This window comes from Tursiops truncatus, chromosome 2, assembly GCF_011762595.2.
Source record: "Tursiops truncatus isolate mTurTru1 chromosome 2, mTurTru1.mat.Y, whole genome shotgun sequence".
In the NCBI taxonomy this organism is placed as follows: Eukaryota; Metazoa; Chordata; class Mammalia; order Artiodactyla; family Delphinidae; genus Tursiops; species Tursiops truncatus.
This window is the reverse complement of record NC_047035.1, coordinates 42,051,926-42,075,785: the sequence shown is the minus strand read 5'-3', so window position 1 is coordinate 42,075,785 and position 23,860 is coordinate 42,051,926. Positions and strand designations below refer to the sequence as shown.

At 38.3% G+C, this 23,860-nt stretch overlaps 1 protein-coding gene and 1 non-coding gene across 3 annotated transcripts in view; one reads left to right on the top strand and one right to left on the bottom strand.

Moving 5' to 3' along the window:
- Positions 1–23,860, top strand: part of DAAM1 (dishevelled associated activator of morphogenesis 1) — a 179,184-nt gene that overhangs the window by 11,211 nt on the left and 144,113 nt on the right. The gene's annotated exons all lie outside the window — the stretch shown is intronic.
- LOC117311519 (U6 spliceosomal RNA) lies at positions 2,132–2,238 on the bottom strand. Its single transcript, XR_004525714.1, has one exon. It is a non-coding gene; the product is annotated as a U6 spliceosomal RNA (small nuclear RNA).

Genomic DNA, 23,860 nt, shown 5'->3' with positions numbered 1-23,860 from the left:
AAAAACAAAAAAAAGCAGAATACGGGTTGTTTTTTTTTTTTTAAGGATGATGAAAATGTTCTAAAATTACTTATAATGGTTACCAGTTTGTAAGTACACTAAAACCCCCTAAACTATACATTTTAAATGAATGAATTTTATGGTGTATGAATTATGTTGAAACAAAGCTGTTATTCCCCCCCAAAAAAAGAAGGCTAAAAAGAATCAGACTAAGTAAAACCTTGGAAACAGAATTTTAGACCTTGGGGATAATATCTTTGACTTACTTTTCTATTTCTTTTCTTCATGTACGTCTCAATGTTTTCTTTAAATAAATAGATGTATAACATGGACAAAGTGTAGTTGTGATAATTCCTCAGGACCACCTGAGCCATGGGAAACTTTGTTATAATGGAATTTTGTTGTAATGGAATCAGGCTCATATTCTTCTCATACCTCCTAATTGTGAGCTAGGGCATTAAAGGATAGAAAGCTTTGCACTGTTTTATACCTGATGTGATGATAAGCTAAGGTTTTGGTGATATGTTTGGCTTAGTCACAATTTGCTTTAAACTTGCTCCATTTGATTATTTTGCAGGATTTTTCTCCTGTAGAAGACTTCACACTGTAAAAAGCACTCAGGTATATAACTTGCCTGTAAAGCTAACCGTGTGTGTTGGACAAAGAATATTTCATTTATAAGGGATTATGTAGCTCAAGGTTTCTCAAATTTGGATTCATGATCCTTTGAGAAATACTGCATTAAATGTTAAGTTGCTGAATGTTTAGCTACTCACTTGGTGCCACTGGGATCATAAACTCGTGTAGAGGTAGACTTTGAGGTCCTATTTGGGTATAAGGTGCTTTTCCAGACATATTAGTTTTATTGCTGCATAATGAATTACCACAAATTTAGCGGCTTAAAACACCACCAGGTCAGGAGTCTGGGCATGCTGTGGCTAGGCTCTCTGCTCAGGGTGTCTCCAGGGCAAAACTCACGGGTCAGCCAAGGCTGCAGTTCTCATCTGGGGTTCAGAGGATTCCTCCAAGCTCTCTGGTTGTTGGCAGAATTTATTGCCTTGTGACTATAGGACTGAATACTCCTAGCTGTTGGCCAGAGACTGCTTTTAGCTCCTAGGGGCAACCTACATTTTATGCCACATGGGCCTACACTGGAAGTTCACACAAGGATGTTTGGTTTCTTCTAGGATGTTTGATTTCTTCTTCTAGGCGTCTTCTTCAATCAGCCAGAGAAGTGGGTGATTTTAAGGTCTCATCAGATTTGGTCAGGCCCACCCAAGATAATCTCCCTTTGACCATATAATATAACATAATCACAAGAGTGATAGCTCATCATATTCATAGGTTCCACTCACCCTCAAAAGGTTATGGGGCATCATTTAAAGTTCTGCCTTTCATACCAGATAACAGAAATTATGCTAATATACTGCTGATGATTATTAAGGTGAAAAATCCAAAATCCCAAAATGGATGACACTTCACAAGTATGCTTCAGGACGCCCTCTGTCTTTTTAAGATACCTCCCCCTCAGATTTATTGCTTTCCATTCCTGCTTTTCTTTTTTCAAGTAGAGTGAAAATGAAGATTAAAAAAAAGTTTTGTTATTAAAAGTTCCTACACACAAGCACATAGAATGACTAATATAGCTAATATGAGAATCCTCCATATACCCACAGCTTCACCAGTTATCAGTTCATGACTAATCTTTCATTTCTTCTGCCAACTACTTTCCATCAACTCTGGGCTTATTTTGAAGTAAATTCGAGACATTTTATAATCTCATCTGTAAATATTTTAGTATTTAGTTTATGTCCAAAAAAATCAGGACTCTCTTTAAAAACATAACTGAAATGTTATTATCATACCTAAAATAATTTGTATTATTTCTTTTTTTTTTACAAGTAATACATTTTATTAGAAGTTGAGTATCTGTTAATTAGCATGCAGCTATATAACTTACTATAAAGCCACTACAATTCAAACATTGTAGCACTACTACATGAATGAACACATACAAATTAAACAGAAAAGAATATCCACAAATAGTTCTAAGTATGTCTGAGAAGTTTGATTGTGATAAAGTGAAGTTATAATCTTTAAAATTGATGCCTAGAGAACTGCACAGCCATTTAAAAATATGGAACGCTTCACGAACTTGCGTGTCATTCTTGCACAGGGGCCATGCTAATCTTCTCTGTATCGTTCCAATTTTAGTATACGTGCTGCCAAAGCGAGCACTGTATTATTTCTTTAAAATTACCAAACATTTCATCAATTTTCAAATTTACTGTTGATTTTTTAAAAAGTGTTCAACTGAGAATTCCAATAAGGTTCATACACTGAATTTTTTTTTAATGTCCGTTAAGCCTCGTTAAATCCCATGTAGTAGTTTTCCTTGAAACTTACTTGTGAAAAGAACTGGATTATTTGTCCTATAACATTTCCTTCAGTCTGGCCCTCATGGTACAATATCTCTGTTTCCCCTTTTTCCTTTAAATTTGTTAAGATGAAAGTAATTGATGCCATGGACCTATCTGGTCACTAGAGGTAGAAAAGCTTATTTGGTAAACAGAATGTGTAGATATACTTTACTAGATGCATGTGTGTATAGATATTTAGAGATATATTTGGGAGTAGAGCAAGTATGTTAGGTTTTTCAGATTCCTGTTATTGAGAGCAGTCTAAGTGTTATATACTTAAAGTGAGTGAATTAGTGCAGTTTAAATTCTTGTGAAAAATATACCATATACAGATTCATTAAGTGATACTTGGATTTGTTTAGTCCTTCAGCCTAAGTGTTTTTGTTAAGTAGAGTTTTAGCTTCCATAAAAGGAAAAAAAAATTTTTTTTGAGGAGGAAGGTATTTCAGTGTTAGTTTTGGAAAATAACCAGATTTTTATTTTTTTATTTATTTTATTATTATTATTTTTACATCTTTATTGGAGTATAATTGCTTTACAATGGTGTGTTAGTTTCTACTTTATAACAAAGTGAATCAGTTATACATATACATATGTTCCCATATCTCTTCCCTCTTGCGTCTCCCTCCCTCCCACCCTCCCTATCCCACCCCTCCAGGCGGTCACAAAGCACCGAGCTGATCTCCCTGTGCTATGCGGCTGCTTCCCACTAGCTATCTATTTTATGTTTGGTAGTGTATGTATGTCCATGCCTCTCTCTCACTTTGTCACAGCTTACCTTTCCCCTCCCCATATCCTCAAGTCTTTATTCCTGTCTAACCCCTAGGTTCTTCATGACATTTTTTTTCTTAAATTCCATATATATGTGTTAGCATACCGTATTTGTCTTTCTCTTTCTGACTTACTTCACTCTGTATGACAGACTCTAGGTCTATCCACCTCATTACAAATAGCTCAATTTCGTTTCTTTTTATGGCTGAGTAATATTCCATTGTATATATATGCCACATCTTCTTTATCCATTCATCCAATGATGGACACTTAGGTTGTTTCCATCTCTGGGCTATTGAAAATAGAGCTGCAATGAACATTTTGGTACATGACTCTTTTTGAATTATGGTTTTTCTCAGGGTATATGCCCAGTAGTGGGAGTGCTGGGTCATATGGTAGTTCTATTTGTAATTTTTTAAGGAACCGCCATACTGTTCTCCACAGTGGCTGTATCAATTTACATTCCCACCAACAGTGCAAGAGGGTTCCCTTTACTCCACACCCTCTCCAGCATTTATTGTTTCTAGATTTTTTTGATGATGGCCGTTCTGACTGGTGTGAGATGATATCTCATTGTAGTTTTGATTTGCATTTCTCTAATGATTAATGATGATGAGCATTCTTTCATGTGTTTGTTGGCAGTCTGTATATCTTCTTTGGAGAAATATCTATTTAGGTCTTCTGCCCATTTTTGGATTGGGTTGTTTGTTTTTTTGTTACTGAGCTGCATGAGCTGCTTCTAAATTTTGGAGATTAATCCTTTGTCAGTTGCTTCATTTGCAAATATTTTCTCCCATTCTGAGGGTTGTCTTTTCATCTTGTTTATGGTTTCCTTTGCTGTGCAAAAGCTTTTAAGTTTCATTAGGTCCCATTTGTTTATTTTTGCTTTTATTTCCATTTCTCTTGGAGGTGGGTCAAAAAGGATCTTGCTGTGATGTATGTCATAGAGTGTTCTGCCTATGTTTTCCTCTAAGAGTTTGGTAGTTTCTGGCCTTACATTTAGGTCTTTAATCCATTTTTAGCTTTTTTTTTTTTTGCTGTACGTGGGCCTCTCTCACTGTTGTGGCCTCTCCCGTTGTGGAGCACAGGCTCTGGACACACAGGCTCAGCGGCCATGGCTCATGGGCCCAGACGCTCCGCAGCATGTGGGATCTTCCCAGACCGGGGCACGAACCCGTGTCCCCTGCATAGGCAGGCGGACTCTCAACCACTGCGCCACCAGGGAAGCCCTGAGCTTATTTTTGTGTATGGTGTTAGGGAGTGATCTAATCTCATACTTTTACATGTACCTGTCCAGTTTTCCCAGCACCACTTATTGAAGAGGCTGTCTTTTCTCCACTGTACATTCCTGCCTCCATTATCAAAGATAAGGTGACCATATGTGCATGGGTTTATCTCTGGGCTTTCTATCCTGTTCCATTGATCTATCTTTCTGTTTTTGTGCCAGTACGATACTGTCTTGATTACTGTAGCTTTGTAGTATAGTCTGAAGTGGGGAGCCTGACTCCTCCAGCTCCGTTTTTCGTTCTCAAGATTGCTTTGGCTATTCGGGGTCTTTGGTGTTTCCATACAAATTGTGAAATTTTTTGTTCTAGTTCTGTGAAAAATGCCAGTGGTAGTTTGATAGGGATTGCATTGAATCTGTAGATTGCTTTGGGTAGTAGAGTCATTTTCACAATGTTGATTCTTCCAATCCAAGAACATGGTATATCTCTCCATCTATTTGTATCATCTTTAATTTCTTTCATCAGTATCTTATAATTTTCTGCATACAGGTCTTTGTCTCCTTAGGTAGGTTTATTCCTAGATATTTTATTCTTTTTGTTGCAGTGGTAAATGGGAGTGTTTTCTTGATTTCACTTTCAGATTTTTCATCCTTAGTGTATAGGAATGCCAGAGGTTTCTGTGCATTAATTTTGTATCCTGCTACTTTACCAAATTCATTGATTAGCTCTAGTAGTTTTCTGGTAGCATCTTTAGGATTCTCTATGTATAGTATCATGTCATCTGCAAACAGTGACAGCTTTACTTCTTTTCCGATTTGGATTCCTTTTCTTTCTTTTCCTTATCTGGTTGCTGTGGCTAAAACTTCCAAAACTATGTTGAATAAGAGTGGTGAGAGTGGGCAACCTTGTCTTGTTCCTGATCTTAGTGGAAATGCTTTCAGTTTTTCACCATTGAGGATGACGTTGGCTGTGGGTTTGTCATATATGGCCTTTATTATGTTGAGGAAAGTTCCCTCTATGTCTACTTTCTGGAGGGTTTTTATCATAAGTGGGTGTTGAATTTTGTCGAAAGCTTTCTCTGCATCTGTTGAGATGATCATATGGTTTTTCTCCTTCAATTTGTTAATATGGTGTATCACGTTGATTGATTTGCGTATGTTGAAGAATCCTTGCATTCCTGGGATAAACCCCACTTGATCATGGTGTATGATCCATTTAATGTGCTGTTGGATTCTGTTTGCTAGTATTTTGTTGAGGATTTTTGCATCTGTGTTCATCAGTGATATTGGCCCGTAGTTTTCTTTCTTTGTGACATCCTTGTCTGGTTTTGGTATCAGGGTGACGGCGGCCTCGTAGAATGAGTTTGGGAGTGTTCCTCCCTCTGCTATATTTTGGAAGAATTTGAGAAGGATAGGTGTTAGCTCTTCTCTAAATGATAGAATTCGCCTGTGAAGCCATCTGGTTCTGGGCTTTTGTTTGTTGGAAGATTTTTAATCACAGTTTCAATTTCAGTGCTTGTGATTGGTCTGTTCATATGTTCTGTTTCTTCCTGATTCAGTCTTGGCAGGTTGTGCATTTCTAAGAATTTGTCCATTTCTTCCAGGTTGTCCATTTTATTGGCATAGAGTTGCTTGTAGTAATCGCTCATGATCTTTTGTATTTCTGCAGTGTCAGTTGTTACTTCTCCTTTTTCATTTCTAATTCTATTGATTTGAGTCTTCTCCCTTTTTATCTTGATGAGTCTGGCTAATGGTTTATCAATTTTGCTTATCTTCTCAAAGAACCACCTTTTAGTTTTATTGATCTTTGCTATCGTTTCCTTCATTTCTTTTTCGTTTATTTCTGATCTGATTTTTATGATTTCTTTCCTTCTGCTAACTTTGGGGTTTTTTTGTTCTTCTTTCTCTAATTACTTGAGGTGCAAGGTTAGGTTGTTTATTTGAGATGTTTCCTGTTTCTTAAGGTAGGATTGTATTGCTATAAACTTCCCTCTTAGAACTGCTTTTGCTGCATCCCATAGATTTTGGGTCGTTGTGTCTCCATTGTCATTTGTTTCTAGGTATTTTTTGATTTCCTCTTTGATTTCTTCAGTGATCACTTGGTTATTAAGTAGTGTATTGTTTAGCCTCCATGTGTTTGTATTTTTTACAGATCTTTTCCTGTAATTGATATCTAGTCTCATAGCGTTGTGGTCAGAAAAGATATTTGATACAATTTCAATTTTCTTAAATTTACCAAGGCTTGATTTGTGACCCAAGATATGATCTATCCTGGAGAATGTTCCATGAGCAGTTGAGAAAAATGTGTATTCTGTTATTTTGGGATGGAATGTCCTATAAATATCAATTAAGCCCATCTTGTTTAATGTATCATTTAAAGCTTGTGTTTCCTTATTTATTTTCATTTTGGATGATCTGTCTATTGGTGAAAGTGGGGTGTTAAAGTCCCCTACTATGAATGTGTTACTGTCGATTTCCCCTTTTATGGCTGTTAGTATTTGCCTTATGTATTGAGGTGCTCCAATGTTGGGTGCATAAATATTTACAATTGTTATATATCTTCTCCTTGGATCGATCCCTTGATCATTATGTAGTGTCCTTCTTTGTCTCTTCTAATAGTCTTTATTTTAAAGTGTATTTTGTCTGATATGAGAATTGCTACTCCAGCTTTCTTGTGGTTTCCATTTGCATGACATATCTTTTTCCATCCCCTTACTTTCAGTCTATATGTGTCTCTATGTCTGAAGTGGTCTCTTGTAGACAGCAAATATATGGGTCTTGTTTTTGTATCCATTCAGCCAATCTGTGTCTTTTGGTGGGAGCATTTAGTCCATTTACATTTAAGGTAATTATTGATATGTATGTTCGTATTCCCATTTTCTTAATTGAATAACCAGATTTTTAAATTGTGAAGATCATGAAATAACTGCTTTTCTTTAATAGGACTTTGCTAGTTATTTCATATCTGTAGGCTCTCCAAAGACAAGTCCTTTGGCCTCAAAGAAGGTGATGTATATTTTAAATCCTAACCATTGGAATATTCTATTTAAAAACATGTAACAATATTGTTTTAAGAGAACAATTTTATAAGACTGCCATTGAAGGAAAGTAGAAGAGGCTGTCTAGTTTAAATTTTATTTTGGAGGAAAAATAGTATTTGGTTGAGAAAAGTAAAAGCTTAATTAAGAGCATAACTTAGAATGGGGCATACAAAATTTTTCTGTAAAAGGCCAGATAGTAAATACTTTAGGCTTTGTAGGCCATGCTGACCCTGTCAACTATTCAACTCTATCATTGTGGGAAAAGCAGCCACAGACAATATGTAAACAAATGGGTGTGGCAAGTTGGGAAGAACTGACATCTTGACAATATTGAGTGTTATCCATGAACATGGAGTATCTCTCCATTTATTTAATTCTTCTCTCATTTCATTCACTAGAGTTTTGTAGTTTCCCCATATAGATCTTGTACATTTTTTGTACATGAATACCTAAGTATTTCATTTTTGGGATGCTAATGTAAATAGTGTTGTTTTTAATTTCACTTTCCACTCCTTCATTTTTGGTATATAGGAAAGCAATTTACTTTTATTATTAACCTTATATCTTGCAGACTGTTTTTTTGTAGGTAGTTTTTACCAAGTTGAGAAAGTTCTCCTATCCCTCGTTCACTGCAAGTTTTTATCATGCATGAGTGTTGAATTTTGTCAAATACTTTTCCTGCATCTATTGATATTATCATGTGATTTGCTTACCTGGGATAAATCCCACTTCCTTTTGGTGTATAATTCTTTATACATGTTGGATTCAGTCTGCTAATATTTTGTTGAGGATTTTTGCATTTATGTTCATGAGCAATATTGGTCTGTAGTTATCTTTTTTTAAATATCTTTGGTTTTGCTATTAGTGTAATGCTGGTCTCATAAAAAGAGTTAGGAAGTATTCCCTCTGCTTATATCCTCTGAAAGAGATTGTAGAGAACTGGTATAATTTTTTCCTTAAATATTTGGTAGAATTTACCAGTGAACCCATCTGGGCCTGGTGCTTTCTGTTTTAGAAGGTTATTAATTATTAAACTCTCTGGTTTGGTTAGTCTTATGGCCTGTAATGCAGAAACTGATCTGTTTGTAGATAGTTAATGTTAAAAGAATAATTTTCAAAGAGTTTAAAAAGTAAGATTCTCACAATTATAAAATAAACATGTCAACAATTTTTATTTAACTTATTAATTAGTGAAGGAATCAGTAAGCTGTCAAGACCAGTTCAAATGAGAATTTGAAGAGCATATATATGTCTGTCTGTCTGTCTATCAATCCATCCAAACAGCCACAATCAGAAATGCTGGAATAAATTTGCTAGTGGATACAAATCTGATTAATATCCTAAAGGGCTATACAATGTAATATTTTCTTTCATACATTTACATAAATCAATTTTATCTCTGCCAGACAAAATCCATTTGCTTCCTTATAGATAAAAGCCATTACATTACTGTGTGTTTTTTTACAAGTTAATTCCTACCCCTACAGAGTTGTGAAATAGTCTGGCCCAGCACATTCTCAAACTTTTCCATTTCAGGACATTTTGACCCTATTAATAATAATATTGAAGACTCCAACGAAATTTGTTTAATATACAAATCATATTGGAAATCAGAATTGAAACATTTATTTATTGCTTCCAACTTTTGGCTATTGTTAATAATGCTGCTATGACCATGGGTGTGAAAATATCACTTTGAGACCATGTTTCAATTTTTTTGGATATATACCCAGAGGTGGGATATACCCAGGGCCTGAATCATATGGTAGTTCTCTCTTCCCTAGCAGCTCTACCATTTTACATTCCCACCAACAAAAGTGCACATCCTTGCAATATTTATTTTCTGTTTTGTTTCTTTTTTGAATCGCTGTCCTAATGGGTGTGAGGTTATTAAAATTTTCAGTAAACTTCTTAGATGACAGCATTTATATCCATTTTATGTGCAGTATAGGGTTATCATTTTCCTAATGTCTTCCCATTAAAAACTATTATGAACTTTTTTTCTTTTTCAGATTATTTTCTTAGGATATATTTCTTAGAAATGAAATAAATGGGTCAAAAGGTATATAATTTTAAAGTTTTTTATTAAGTACCGCCAAATTGTCCTCAAGAAAGGTTTTGCCGGTTGATGCTGAATCAAGATATTAAAGTGTCTTTCATTTCATGTCTATGCTGTGAATATCATTATCTTACAATTATCTGTAACAACTGACAAATGCTATCATATTGTATTTTAATTTGTAGTTAAAAAATTTGTTAAACAGAACTTTTTTCTCTAGGCCATTTGTGTTTTTCCTTTCTCAAATGGTCTATTTGCCCATTTTCTATTTAAATCCCAGTGTTTTGAAGAGATCATAAAAGAGATTAATTAGCAATGCAAATATGAAGCCACAAGGACTTTACACAAATGTATAAATAATCATGGAAGCCCTTAGCAGAAAACTTAAGAGATCTCAAGGCGCATTTTAAAGTGACCTGAAGTATTTCTCTGTGATTAACTGTCTCTGGCTACAGATTTGCATAATTAATTATGTTAACAAGCCCTTTCCTCATTATCTGAAGGGAAACCTTAGGTCAACTCCTGCCATTTTGTGGCCAATTTGCAGTTCCTGGAGTTTGGCTCAGTGGTTTCTTACTGTAAGTGGTTTTTCTGCTGATAGTGAGACTAATACAGAAGGCTTTTCTGAAGGCAGAGAGAACAAGGGAGATGATATGTAGTTTTTCCATTGGACTGAAGATGTTTGGAAGAATAGGAGGTAGAACAATGAAATAATCCAAATATTATGAGGAGGGAGGCAGAAGTTTACATTAGAATGGTTTATGCGATTAAAGAAATGTTATACCCAGTTCTTTTTGTTTATATATGGTGTCGCAAAACAGATACTCAGCTGCTTAGCTAAAATATTTAAGGCATTGCCTGTACAGCACCTAATGTTACAATAATGCTATACTCATCACAGTCTGATTGTCTTCATGTCGATATATCATAAATCAGTATTGTGGGAATGTGGCTTTTCTCCTACATTTAAGCACTTTAGGTTTGTTTTAATTTAAACAGAAAAAAAAAATTCTCTTCCAAGCATTGAGAGAGAGGTTTGTGTTTTGAAACTAATTTTAGATAGTTATGGTAACCCGTGATAGAATGTCACGCTGTGTTTCCTAGTACATCCCAGCACATTTTAGAGAAGACCACCTATTCAGAATTATTATGGTTCTGTTGACATATTTTTTCTGGAACTCTGCTTTGAGGCACTGTGGCTGTCCATCTTTGTTCAAGAAGTAACAAACGAACAAAATGCACAACACATTCTATGGAGCTTTCTGGTAAGGCAAGTGTTGGCAGGTAGTCCCTGTGTGTTTGTTTGGGAAACATGGTTTGACCCAGTGGTATAGAGGTTATTATGAAAGGATTCTCTGGAGTAAGGACTAAGATCTAGGGGAGAAGGTCACTTTTGCATTCTCCTCCTTGAAACATCAATTCATGACGTCCTAGCCTAGAAAAGGATATTTCTCCCCAGCTCATTAGTTAGTTCCTAGGCACCATTCAGATCACAAGTGTTTTGATTCATTATAAATTGACTGATGGAACAGAATTTCCGAGAGTACCAAAGCCTTTCTAAGTAAAGAATCAGACCCTTCACTTGCACATTCTGTGGACAAATGACACCTCTAATGTAAAATGGACTATGAGATGTTTTGTCTTAATTTTCTATCATGTTTTATTGATTTGCAATGGCAAAATCTTGTGAAATATCTTTAATATGAAACAGAATAGAGTTTATAAAATCTTTTATTCTGTGGCCGATAAAATCCTAGGCTAAAATTATTCAAACATACTTTTCTATCGATAGTTATGTTTAAAAATATAGGGCTTCCGTGGTGGTGCAGCGGTTAAGAATCCACCTGCCAATGCAGGGGACACGGGTTCAAGCCCTGCTCCAGGAAGATACCATATGCCGCGGAGCAACTAAACCTGTGCGCCACAACTACTGGGCCTGCGTTCTAGAGCCCACGAGCCACAACTACTGAGCCCGAGTGCTACAACTACTGAAGCCTGTGCGCCTAGAGCCCATGCGCCTAGAGCCCGTGCTCTGCAACAAGAGAAGCCACCCAGTGAGAAGCCCGCGCACGTCCACGAAGAGTAGCCCCCACTCGCCGCAACTAGAGAAAGCCCATGTGTAGCAACAAAGACCCAACGCAGCCAAAAATAAAAATAAATAAGTAAATAAATTTAGTTTAAAATATATATATATAAAAGACTGCTCTGTCATTTTCTGATTAGCCATTCCCTGTTAATTCTTCTTATAAAAGTTTTGGGTGGGGGCTTCCCTGGTGGCGCAGTGGTTGAGAATCTGCCTGCCAATGCAGGGGACACGGGTTCGAACCCTGGTCTGGGAAGATCCCACATGCTGCGGAGCAACTAGGCCCGTGAGCCACAACTACTGAGGCTGCGCGTCTGGAGCCTGTGCTCCGCAACAATAGAGGCCGCGATAGTGAGAGGCCTGCGCATCGCAAAGAAGAGAGGCCCCTGCTTGCCGCAACTAGAGAAAGCCCTCGCACAGAAACGAAGACCCAACACAGCCAAAAATAAATAATAAATAAATAATAATTAAAAAAAAAAGTTTTGGGTGGATTATATGATTGATGGACTCACATTTTGTAACTTTCTTTATGTAGGTTTTATTTTTTAAAGGGACTTGGCCTAAGTGGGTAAAGCGTTGACGGTTTGTAAGATATAACATCATTAATTCTCAACTGTTATTTGGTTTGTGTTTATTGAGATTTTCAAATGTATTATTTATCTTGTTTTGTTCTTTTGAAGAAACAGTTTTAATACCTAGGCTTAAAAGTGACAAAGTATATGTCCATATTATAGCAATAATGCTATAATTTATTTAGTACAATCATCTAGTTGAGAGGCGTGAACTTTTTTGAAGTGAGAATTTTTAAAAGTAATATCAGACAGAAAGCCTTTAAATTATCAATTGTCCCAAGGAGAACTAATACAAGTAATTAAGTCAAAGTTTCAAACCGTATATTATGGCTCACATTGTAGAAAACTCTCCAGCGGGGAAATGTGGATTCTTTAGCCTGCTGTCTACTGTGTCATTTTGGCCCACAGTTTCTTGGGTTTCAATTTCCTCACGTGTAAAATGTGAGGTTTGGATTAGCTCACGAGTTCTGTGACAGTTTTGTCCCTAGTGGCTTTTAAAGGGGTGTAACATTCACTGTCTGAGTTGACCCTAAGAGTTCTGCATCAGAAGTCAGGATGACTCCTTTTTAGATCTGGCAAAATTACTGGAACGAGTAATTTGCCTAGTAATAAGTTTAGTGTAATGACAGAATCAGAGTTATAACTCAGGTCTCCACTACCATCACATCCTAGATGATTATCTGACACAGCCCTGGATGTCAGATACACATGTCCCTTCCCCTACCTCCTATCCCTCCACAGTCATGGCAGACAGTGTTTATCTAATGCTTACCTAATGGGACATTTCTTTTCCTACCCAGCCTGGACATGGCTTCAGAATCCATCTCAAAGCAACATTCTAGTAGCCACAGCTAACAGACAAGGAATTCTAACTAGTTTGACATTGTGGATAGTAGAGTCATTAAAATATAAAAGGCCACTCTAAGTTTTTTTTAAGGAAGTTTACTTATATTGTTTAATTCAAGTGGAATATTGTTGCCTCCTTTTTAGCAGTGGTTCCCAACGTGATGGTTCCTTTTTAATTAAAAAAAAATTATAGATTCTGTATTATAGATGACTCTGAATTCAGTAACACTTTCAATGAATTTCAGTTTTATTAATCACAGTATATAAATTCATTTGGAGAAGTGGGCATACATACATATGAAACATTTACATGCTTCTGAATGAAAGACTCTTGTAATACTTCCAGCCCCCTCCCCCTCCCCCACCCCATCCCCAACCCCCAGAAATCATTATTCTATATTACTTTGTCTTTTTTTTCTTGGTTTTAGTTTACGTAGGATTGAATTTTTGTTTTAAGGGACCTCATCAGTGGTTTCCATTCTGTGTGCTGTGGAGTCCCAATTCCAGGAGGTGCCTCAAGGGGAGCCCCCCTTGTCCCACAGCCCTTCCAGGTTTAACCAGCCAGTCTACTTCAAACTCTTCTATATACTGCGGTTCTCCATGAGGTTTCATTTAGATAAAGGGTTTCACAGATTTTTAAAATTGAAAACCACCGATAATCCTACCTGCCCATTTTATACACAGTGTTTTGAGGTTACCCTATTAGTTAACACTGGAGCCAAGATAAGGACCACTGTTGTGCAACTTGCAGGCCACTCTTCATCCCCTTACCCGAGCTGCTATTCATAGGACAGTGGAGGATGTAAGCTGATACCACCACCAGCTCTGAGTTCAGCAGATACTTATATGGAAAGAAAAATTGTTCACATTGTAATACCAGGGAACTCAAATCTATTTCTACCCTTGAATAAAAGGTTATACGGTGTACATATTTGTAAATATTTGTCTTGTTTGGGTGTGGGCTTCTTTTACTGTTTGGGGTGGGTGGAGGGATGGTGAGGCTTTTTCTTTTTAACTTAATTTTATTTTAAAACAGTAACGAGTGATGCTTTGGGCAGAAGACAGTTTTCTTTCTCTTCTTCCTGTGCTGTGTGGTGCCTTCTCCCCACGCTGTGTTTGTGGCGTGCTTTACCTTGTCCTGATTTTAACCATTGTCTCAGCAGAATCTCTGATCTCTTTCCTAGATTTTGCTGTCTATCAGAGGACAACCTTGGAGCTCATTTCTCTGCATTGGTCACCTATTATCATTATTAAATCAACATGACTTCAAGATATCAGCCAAATATAGTACTTAACATACCTGGTCTGGGCTACCTTTTTTTTTTTTTTTTTTTTTTTTTTGCCTGGGATGTTAGTCTGAAGCCAAATGTCCCTCTAGAGCTCAGTGTGAGTTTAGGACTTGCTTACCTCAGTTTACCTTACACATTTGAGGCTGTAGGTGATCCAGAATAGCTGGAATAAGTGTCTGGTGACAGTTTGCAGAGGGTGCTGTGGTGATCCCAGCACGATGCCTGGGTGTGGGGTGTTAAGTGTTTCCGTTCAGATTCATCTGGGTTGGCTGCTCCCACAGACCCTTGACAGACTGCTTTTGCTTCCTTGCCTTCCTTGGAAGGTCATCTCCCGAGCAGAGGTGCTTCTCTGGTAACTGGCAAAGCCAGCCATTTCACTTCAGTCAACAGTTTCAACCTGCTCCTTTCCCATATGTTTTAACAGGCCTGATGCTGAGAAACTGAAGTGACTTTCTCTGGACCAGTTCACTTTTTACTTAAAGTAGAAGTGTCCAGAATTAGGAAATAAAAGGAGGAAAGAAAAAAAAAACTGTCAGATAGTCTTATGTTGGAAAACTGAAACTATCTGTTGTCTTCTTGTTTTTTAATTTTGGTTTCCGCTCTGATTTTTTAAAATTAATTAATTAATTTTGGCTGCATTGGGTCTTTATTGCTGAACGTGGGCTTTTCTCTAGTTGCGGTGAGCAGGGGCTACTCTTCATTGCAGTGCGTGGGCTTCTCATTATGGTGGCTTCTCTTGTTGCAGAGCACTGGCTCTAGGCACACGGGCTTCAGTAGTTGTGGCTCACGGGCTTAGTTGCTCCGCGGCATGTGGGGTCTTCCCTGACCAGGGCTTGAACCCGTGTCTCCTGCATTGGCAGGCGGATTCTTAACCACTGCACCACCAGGGAAGCCCTATCTGTTGTCTTTAACAGGGGATATTTCCCTCTCATCCGTCAGCCCTTTAACAAGTCTGTTTTCTTTCAGAATAAGTTAGGATGGCTTACTGCAAGTTCATTGCCCACCTAAGGGAAGACTGTATGAGAGCTTTAGTTACCATAGCTCATCACCAATGCACTAGAGGCTCACCAGATTCCCTTGTGGGGGGTTGGGGAGAGCGTGGTGAGTAACATGATGAGTTTGAAGGGCCCTCAAAGTATATACAAAGTTAATGTGCTTTGGTGGAAATGGTTCATTAATCGTAACTTCATTTTCTTCTCAAGGCAAATTCGGATCTTGGAGGTGTTAAAATGTCCACCAATCATATCTGTGTCACTGGAATTATTGATTAATTTGCTGTAATCACATCTAGAGTGACTGCTGTTTCAGGTAAAAAGAGTAGGAATGTCACCTGAAGGATTATTATCCAGAAACTGTTTCTTAAATGCATCCCTAGAAATCTGGGTAAATCTGTAGTCTAGTTAACTGTAATGTGTCAATATCAATTTCCTGGGTTTGATAATGTATCATAGTTATGTAAGGTATTACCAATGGGGGAAGCAGGGGACTTTTCTCTCCTTCTTCTTCTTTTTTCGTTTCCAGTTTCTTATGCGTCTAAGGTTATGGCAAGATTGAAAAGTGAAAAGAAAAATACCCTGAGAAGAATTACCATTCCGGGTGAGACACTTCACTTCAGATCTGTTATCTTTCATTCCTTCCTTCTTCCCTCCCTTCCTCCCTCCCTCCCTCCTTCCTCCCTTCCTTCCTTCCTTCCTTCCTTCCTTCCTTCCTTCCTTCTTTCCTTCCTTCCTTCTTTCCTTCCTTCCCTCCTTCCCTTCCTCCCTCCTTCTTTCCTCAGCTTTACTGGGATATATTTCACATATATAAATCACCGATTTTAGAGTACAGTTAATTGGTTTTTTTCACAGTTCATTGTTTATCCACAGAGTTGTGTAACCATCACCACAATCTAATCCCAGAACATTTTCAACTCTCCAGAAAGGAACTCCATAGGCATTAGCAGTCATCTGTGTACCTTTCCTTCCCCCACCCCCATCTTCATCCCAGGCAACCATTAATCTGCTTTCTGTCTCTATGCATTGGCCTCTTCTGGACGTTTAATATAAATGGGGTCATAAAATATGTGGTCTTGTGTGACTGGCTTCTTTCATTTAGTATAATGTTTTCAAGACTTCATCCATGTCATAGCATATATCAGGCCTTAATTCTTTTTTATTGCCAAATAATATTCCATGTTATGGCTACACCACATTTGTATATTCATGGACATTTAGGCTGTTTCCATTCTGTGGTTATTATGAACAATGCTTCTGTCAGCATTCATGTATAAGTTTTCGTGTGAACATATGTTTTCAGTTCTCTTGGGTAAATACCTAAATATGAAATTGCTAGGTCGTACGGAGACTCTGTGCTTAACGTTTTGAGGAACTGCCAGAGTGTCTTCCAAAGGGGCTGTGCCACTTTATATTCCTACCAGCAGTGAATGAAGGTTCCAGTTTTCCATAGCTCAGGTGTTTCTTAAACACTTTGTTTTTGTTGTGTTTACTAAACGTTTCCTCTTGTCTTGGTGGGTGTAAGAGTAGGGAGTTGAATGGTAACTTTGGAGGAAATGAAACAAATGAAAATGAAATAAATTATTTTCAGATAGGCTGAATGTAGTTCTGGAAGCCTTTCAGCCCCTAGCCTATAAACCTTCCTGTTTGACTGGATATGACATTACCAGGAATTTTACTGTCCTGCTTTTTATTCTCCCTGAAGAGAGAAAAGAAATACGTCTTTTCCTCAGCTAGACATGGAAGGTTCAAACAAACATAAAGGACCCCTGAGTTATTAACAATTCCATGAGAACATGTACTTGGTCTGTGCCCAGACTAGTTTCTCTAAAATCATTCTCTTGGTGCTTTCCTCTGTGCTGTTCTCCACCGCGTGTAACACAAGGACTGAATCAAGGTTTCTTGAGTTGGTATTTGGAAAAGAAGCGATGACTGGATGCTGGTCAGCTGGCTCGGGCTGTTGGCAGGCCTACCCCGAACCGGGATTTCTGCAGGCCACAGCCTCTCTGTTGTTACAGGCCTGCACCAGGCAGTGGTGTTTGCATTTGCCCTGTCCGAGCTAAGGGTAACAAGGCCTTTCATACTCCACCAGGGCAGTGAGCAGGCAAGTCCAGAGATCTTGAAAATGGCCCAGGACACCAGCCAAAGACAAGATCCCAACTCCTTTGCCCTGTCTGGCCGACTTCGGGAGTAGGCAGGGAAGGGAACAACAAGAAATGTCGTTTCTTAGTTCTGATATGTAGATCTGAGAACTCCCACTATCTTGGTTACTTTTGGTCATATATTGGCAGTAAGCAATTTTGGCTGCTGAAACCAAACTGTAACAAAGACTCGCCTCTTATAACCACCTTTCTCAGGTTCCCCCCCCCCTTTTTTTTTTCCAGAGAAGGTTATATTTTTTTAATTCAAGTAACTGCAAAGCTAGAAGCTAGAGGGGGGCCCCAGGCTGGGACAAATAATGGCTACCCCCCTCCCCTGCCGTTTATCTTCTTGCAGAGCAGAACTTTATGAATGATAGTTGCAAGGGTAGATTCCCTACAGATTTTCATGAACACACTCATTGTGCACCTCTGTCACTCTCCTTTTGGGTGGGGCTCACTACACACAGGTAGTGTCTAGAAGGTGAGTGTTTGTCCCTACGGCCTCTCCAGGCCTGTTTTAGCTGGCAGTCTCCTCCTTGAGCACTCTCGAGCCATACCTCCTTTGACTTCCCAGAGTCCTTCCCTGAAATGCCTTGCCCAAATCAGGAGAGGACCCCATGTTCCTTTCTCCTCTCCATTAAAAACTGTCCATCTCAGGCACATTCTTCCAACATCCTATATCACCTCTGTCAAATCAATATCTTGCTTCCATTAAAATGATGTTGGGGGTATGAATGTATATGTGTAAGTGTGGGTATGTGGTTTTTGGACAGCTGTCTATTACAACCATGCAAATGTCTACCCATTTTATTAAGCCTATATGTCATAGATTAGGCCAAAAAAATTTTTTAAGTACATCCATTTCAGGGGTCAACTTCACATCTCCATGAAGCATTAGAATACTTTAATGTTAGAGTAACAGTTGATGTATTTTCTTTTGGCTAGCCCATTGTGTAATTTCTGTAGTAATTAATGTATCTGGCTTAATGACTTCAATTGGAGCTATAAAAAATTGAGTTTATATACAATACATATATATTGTTTTGACTTGTTTTTGGCCCAGCCAATGCTTTGACTGGATTCAGAGTTTATAATGCCTTCCCAAACTCCCTCAGATAGGAGTTTCCAGCAGTTAAAATTTTTTTAAAACAGATCTTTGATATACATTAGTTCATCTGACATTGTGTTTGACTTGGTCTTGGGAGAAAGAGAAGTGTCTAAAAAAAGGCTGCCTCATGCAGGTAGGGGGTGGAAAACTGGCTCTTCCTAATCTGTATATGTGCCTTTTTTGTTACTGACCACAGTGGACCCAGAGAGGCAGCCTGTGTGACATGCCAGGCCTCAGGACCAGCTCCCTGGGAATGTGTTTGACCGATTTCTAAGGCAGTAGGGATTGATCAACCATCAGTCACCATAGCACTTCATACAGCTACCTTCATCTTCAGTAGTGCGAGTGGATTTATCTGCATTACAGCTTATCCACAGAACATCGTCCTTTTATCTCTTTGTGACATTTTCACCTTTGATGGCCTTCTGACTGTATCAGTGTGGCTTATAACTGTAGTTATGAGTGGAAGTCTGCGATCCGATTCTTCTAAGTAAACATGTCCTGTGCTGTCCAGTAAAGTAGTGACCAGTTGTATGTGACTATTGATAAGCAGGTGTGAAACATAACAAAAGAACAGAGAATGAGTGATCCTTCACGAAGGAGAAAATGTGAAGCCACTTCTGTAACAAGAACTGAAAGAACTTGTCCCAGAAGACAGCATAGAACAAGGACCAGGATGCTCCCACAGCATGCCGGCGGTCTCCCCAGGGGCTATGCCACGAGCTGGCTAAGTGCTATGGAGTAAGTTTTTCCAGCCTGCAGAAAAGATCATTTAAAAGCAAAAACAACCGAAAACAAAACAAAACACCAAACTCCCACAACCTCACCTACAAAGTTTCTGAAGATAGGCTGGTGATAGGGGTGGTAGTGGAGTGTGTTAAGTTCCTCTTCAGCATCACACACTTGGCCTAAGTTTGGAGAGGAATTTAGTTATAATTTTGATTTGGGCACCATTGCTACCAAATGCCAACATTAAAAAGAACACAGTTACAGTAGCCACATTTCAGACCCTCGTTAGCCACATGTGGCTAGTGACTACTCTGTTGGACATTGCAGAGAGAGAACATATCCATTGTCACAGAAGGTTGGCTGTTGGCTTCTTTTCAGTCCACAGTAAGTTTGTATGCAGACTATTATATAATACTCTTTCCTCCAAGAGTAAAACTCAGACTAACGTCTAGGAAATTGGAATTTCTGCTGGCCAGAACTGGATCTTAGATCTACCTAAGACTTAGTGCCAATGTCTTTTATATGTTTGTGAACATATAAACATATAAGGCTTGGTTTAACCATGAACTTGGCTGTAATGCATTCTGATTCATCCTGTCCTTACTTACTCTGGCTTCTTGTTCTCAGGATCCTGCCTTTCTAGTATTCCTTTGGTGCCCACTCCTTTGCCTCAGGGACTGTGGTACTGCATTTAGCCATGCCTTTATTCATTCTTAACTGTGGTCTAACATCTTGCTCCAAATGTGTACACTTGCCTTGTCTGGGTGTTAGCCATAGATTGTGTTTGGACCCAAGAGTGGTTCCTGCTATGGATTTTCCAGAATGGCTTCCACTGTCAATCACTGAACCACAAGGAAAAGTATTGTCTTCACTTAATTTCTTGATTTTAAGCATTTGACCAAAGTTTCAAGGCCTCTCCTCCTGAGATTTTGTTTTACCAGAAGCTTCTGGCAGGAGATAGAATGATCTGAGGAAGAGATTCATGGAAGTCAGAGAATCGGTGTCTCTGTCCTTTAAATGTTATGGAACGTAACTAAATCGTAAGCTCTTGAAAGGCAAAAGCAATATATTTTACTTTATCGCCTATATTTAACCTGAAGTACTTAACCTATAGTACTTAAACTATAATTGGCTGATTGATTAACTCTAGAGCAGATGTGCTCAATGTGGTTTTTTCTTTGTTTTAATTTTTGTTAACATTTAAAGGTGCTAAAATTGAATATTCTCTATTGAAAATAAGCTTGCCTAGTTTTGAACGATGAACTAGTTTATTACATGGTTTCCTCTTGAACCACACTCATTCTTGCTTCCAACAATACTTACTATGAATCTGTTAGTGATAATTAATAGCTCTCTTGATGAAGCCAAAAAACGATGTGGTTAGTGAGGCAACACTGATGAAACAATGTTTTTTCCTCTAACACAAAATAGGACTTGGGCTCCGTTCTTTGCCTTTGCTTCCTCCCTGCACCTTATTCCACAGATGTGTATAGCCCCATTTATTCCATTAGGCAGTGAGGACCCCTGGAACTAAATAGAATACAGCTCTAGGATTCTGGATGCAGTAGAATGCTGGGTGTGTTGGGCAGACATCTTGATCTGAGCCTATCCTTGGGTCGGCTTTGCCACTACTAGCTCTGAGTCCGGGGAGTTTTGCTCTAATTTCTCTTTTGATAAAATGAGTATTATGATGCCTGGCTTCCCTGTCTACTTAGAGGGGGCTTGTGAAGATCAAAGGAGAAAGAGTACATGGAAGCATTTTGCACAGTACTATGAAATGTAAGACCTTGCTACTAAAAGAGTAATACATTACTCATGTGTATCTGTGCGTTGATATTTATACTCATTGAACCGTCTTATTTATGTGTCAAGAAACTCAAGCCTTATGACACTGGGGCAACTAAGAACAACTGCAAGGAATCTAATGGAATATATGCCAAAATATATTTTTGTTGCCTGAGGATAATTTTTTTTTTTTTGCATTTGAAAGGTCAACTTGGTACCTCTTATTATTTTCAAGTAGTTTGAGAATGGAGTGCAGGACATTTTTATTTGGTGGTAGACTGTTCCCTGGAACATTCAACGAAGTAGAGGGGGGATTGAACTGATGTCTACTTCCTTGTGTGCTGTTCTCTGGGCTGACTTGGTTTCCACCTCTGTAAGATCATAGAGAAGGCACCAAGTAGCACCAAAGTGGCTATTTCTTTGTTCTTTTTCTTTTAGTTGATGCATCAGAATTATTTTGATTGCAAGCAAAAGAAATTAAACTTAAGCCAAAAAAAAAAAAAAGAATTTGCCAGAAGAATATGGGGTAGCCCTAATGCAAGCTGGAAAGCACAGGTGGCTCTGGAGATTTAGAATTCCAGGGAGAAAGTCTACTTGTCCTATTTTAGGTCTTTGCTCAGCACTGGCACATTTTTGGCAGGATTGGAGGGGTGGGGACGAGACACCAAGAGTGTAAGGAGCAAGGGTGGGTCATTCCCTATCAAATCGGTGTGCTAGAAAGGCAAAAGTAACAGTAGATTTCAGCAGGTTCTCAGTTCTCTGAAATTAGGGTCCAACTTAACATGCTCACTCCATGTATCTGCCAGCCTGGGTTAAACCTCCCTTCCCCTTTTCTTAACAAGAGAAGTAGAAGTTGAGAAAGATTAAAGAGGGCAGGATCTTCACTGCTGGGCACCGCAGTGTACACCCAGGACTATGGAATGGGTGGTCCTTACCTCTCCAAAGGCAGGCACTCTTATATAGTGTAGTGGGATCCTTTGGTACTCCCTTTTTTTTTCTTTTTTGCTTTACCATTGTAGTTATATAATTTTAAATAGTGGGGAGAAAAGAAGTAAGGCTGTTACCTCAACTGGGGGCAGCACGGAGCATAGAACTTGGTTCTAGTAGATACCCTTTAAATATTTTTTGAAGAAGTGCTGGAATTACAACATATTTTGGCCTTTCTTACCATATTCTTCTTTCTTTTTTTAATCTTAAGGGATGGAAAACGTCCTACCAGTGATACTGAAATCTTTTAAATTTGTGGCATGATAGGAAAATGTAATTACAGTGTCGACATTCTGTCATCCTCTATTCATCATTCTTTATGGAAAAAAAATAATTACAGTGGTTCTCACTGACACAATTCCAAGGAGCTAATGGTTTCCCATGACATAAGTTGGATATTAAGATATTTTACCTAGAGATAATATCAGCCTCTCATAGAATTTAGAAATGACATTCTTGCCCAGCATCGTTCTTTGTCCCCCTCCCTTTCCCCCCACTTGGAAGAGAAAACTAAAGGAAGGAGAAATTGCATTTTTACTATTGGTTGAAAATGGTTTAGAGCATCACTTGATTTGATGATATCTGGAAATTCACTTAACTTAAACTGTTTTGTCTTCCCACACATTTTGAACGGATGCTAAAAGGGAAATAACGCTGTAGAAGCAGAAGGGTTATTTTTAGATTGCACTCCTATATTTGGGCTTCATTACACAAATTTTTTTCCCCAGGGCTTGGGTCATATTTATGTGTACTGTGCTTGATGGCTTTTCCTTATTCTTCTCTTTGCCCAGAACCACCTGGAAGCCAGCACGCACTGTACGCGTCAGTCTGTAATCTGAATAAGCCGTGTGTCTTCCTTGCCTACCTCTTCCTTCCACGCTTCCCCCAAGTGTTGCAGATCAAAAGGTTACTTGTTTCAGATTTACCTCTGGTTTCAAGTAATTTATTTCTCCAGTGACCCTCCCTTGGTAGAACGAATGCTCTCCATTTTTTTTCCCCCTGAGTTCTCAAACACCATAATTTTCAATTGATTTTTTTTGAGTTATATATTTAGGAAATGTTAGAGAAGTAGTCTAATGAATTCCTTTTTTATGAAGATTTGACTGAATATATATTTGTAGCTCTGATTAGCCAGCAAGTATTGAAACTAAGAAGCTTAGTTTAGTGGGCTAATTTGGAAGATGTCCTCTGTGGGTGTTTCCTCTGTGTGTGTCATTTTGCACGTTACACATCAGTGGAAGGTATTGATTTAGCATGTTTGCCAAAGACACTCCTGGTTTTCACTGAGCAGGGGATGCTTTTTGTAGTTTGGTTTCCATTACGTTTGGAGGAGATCTTCCTGACACCAGTGTATCATTTAGTGTTTGTTTTTTTTTTTGTTGAGTTTGATTTAGAAATTCACTTCACATGGTTCTTAAAGAGAGATAAAAACCAAGATTTAAAATATACAAATAAGATTAAAAGGAGGACCCAGATTTACTTGTAATTTGTCCTGGCCCTTTGTATATTCATTCTGCTCTCAATTTTGAAGTAAATACAGTTGAAATATTTCTCCATTCATGTACTGTGTAACAGGTGGTCAACAGTGTAGTCCTAAGTTCTAACAACTTGGTAAAAGTAAATAGGTTGTATAAAACCTGCCTGATATACTTCTTAGTTGAAATTCAAAGGAATGAGGCTTCCCCCACCCTGTGGGTCGGCTTCTGTTCTTAGCAAGCTGTCAGAGGCTCTTCAGGGAAGCCATGGCTCTAGATGGTGTTTCCATCCTGATGGGTGGCCAGGGCTATTTTCCTGCCTATAAATAGTTCACTG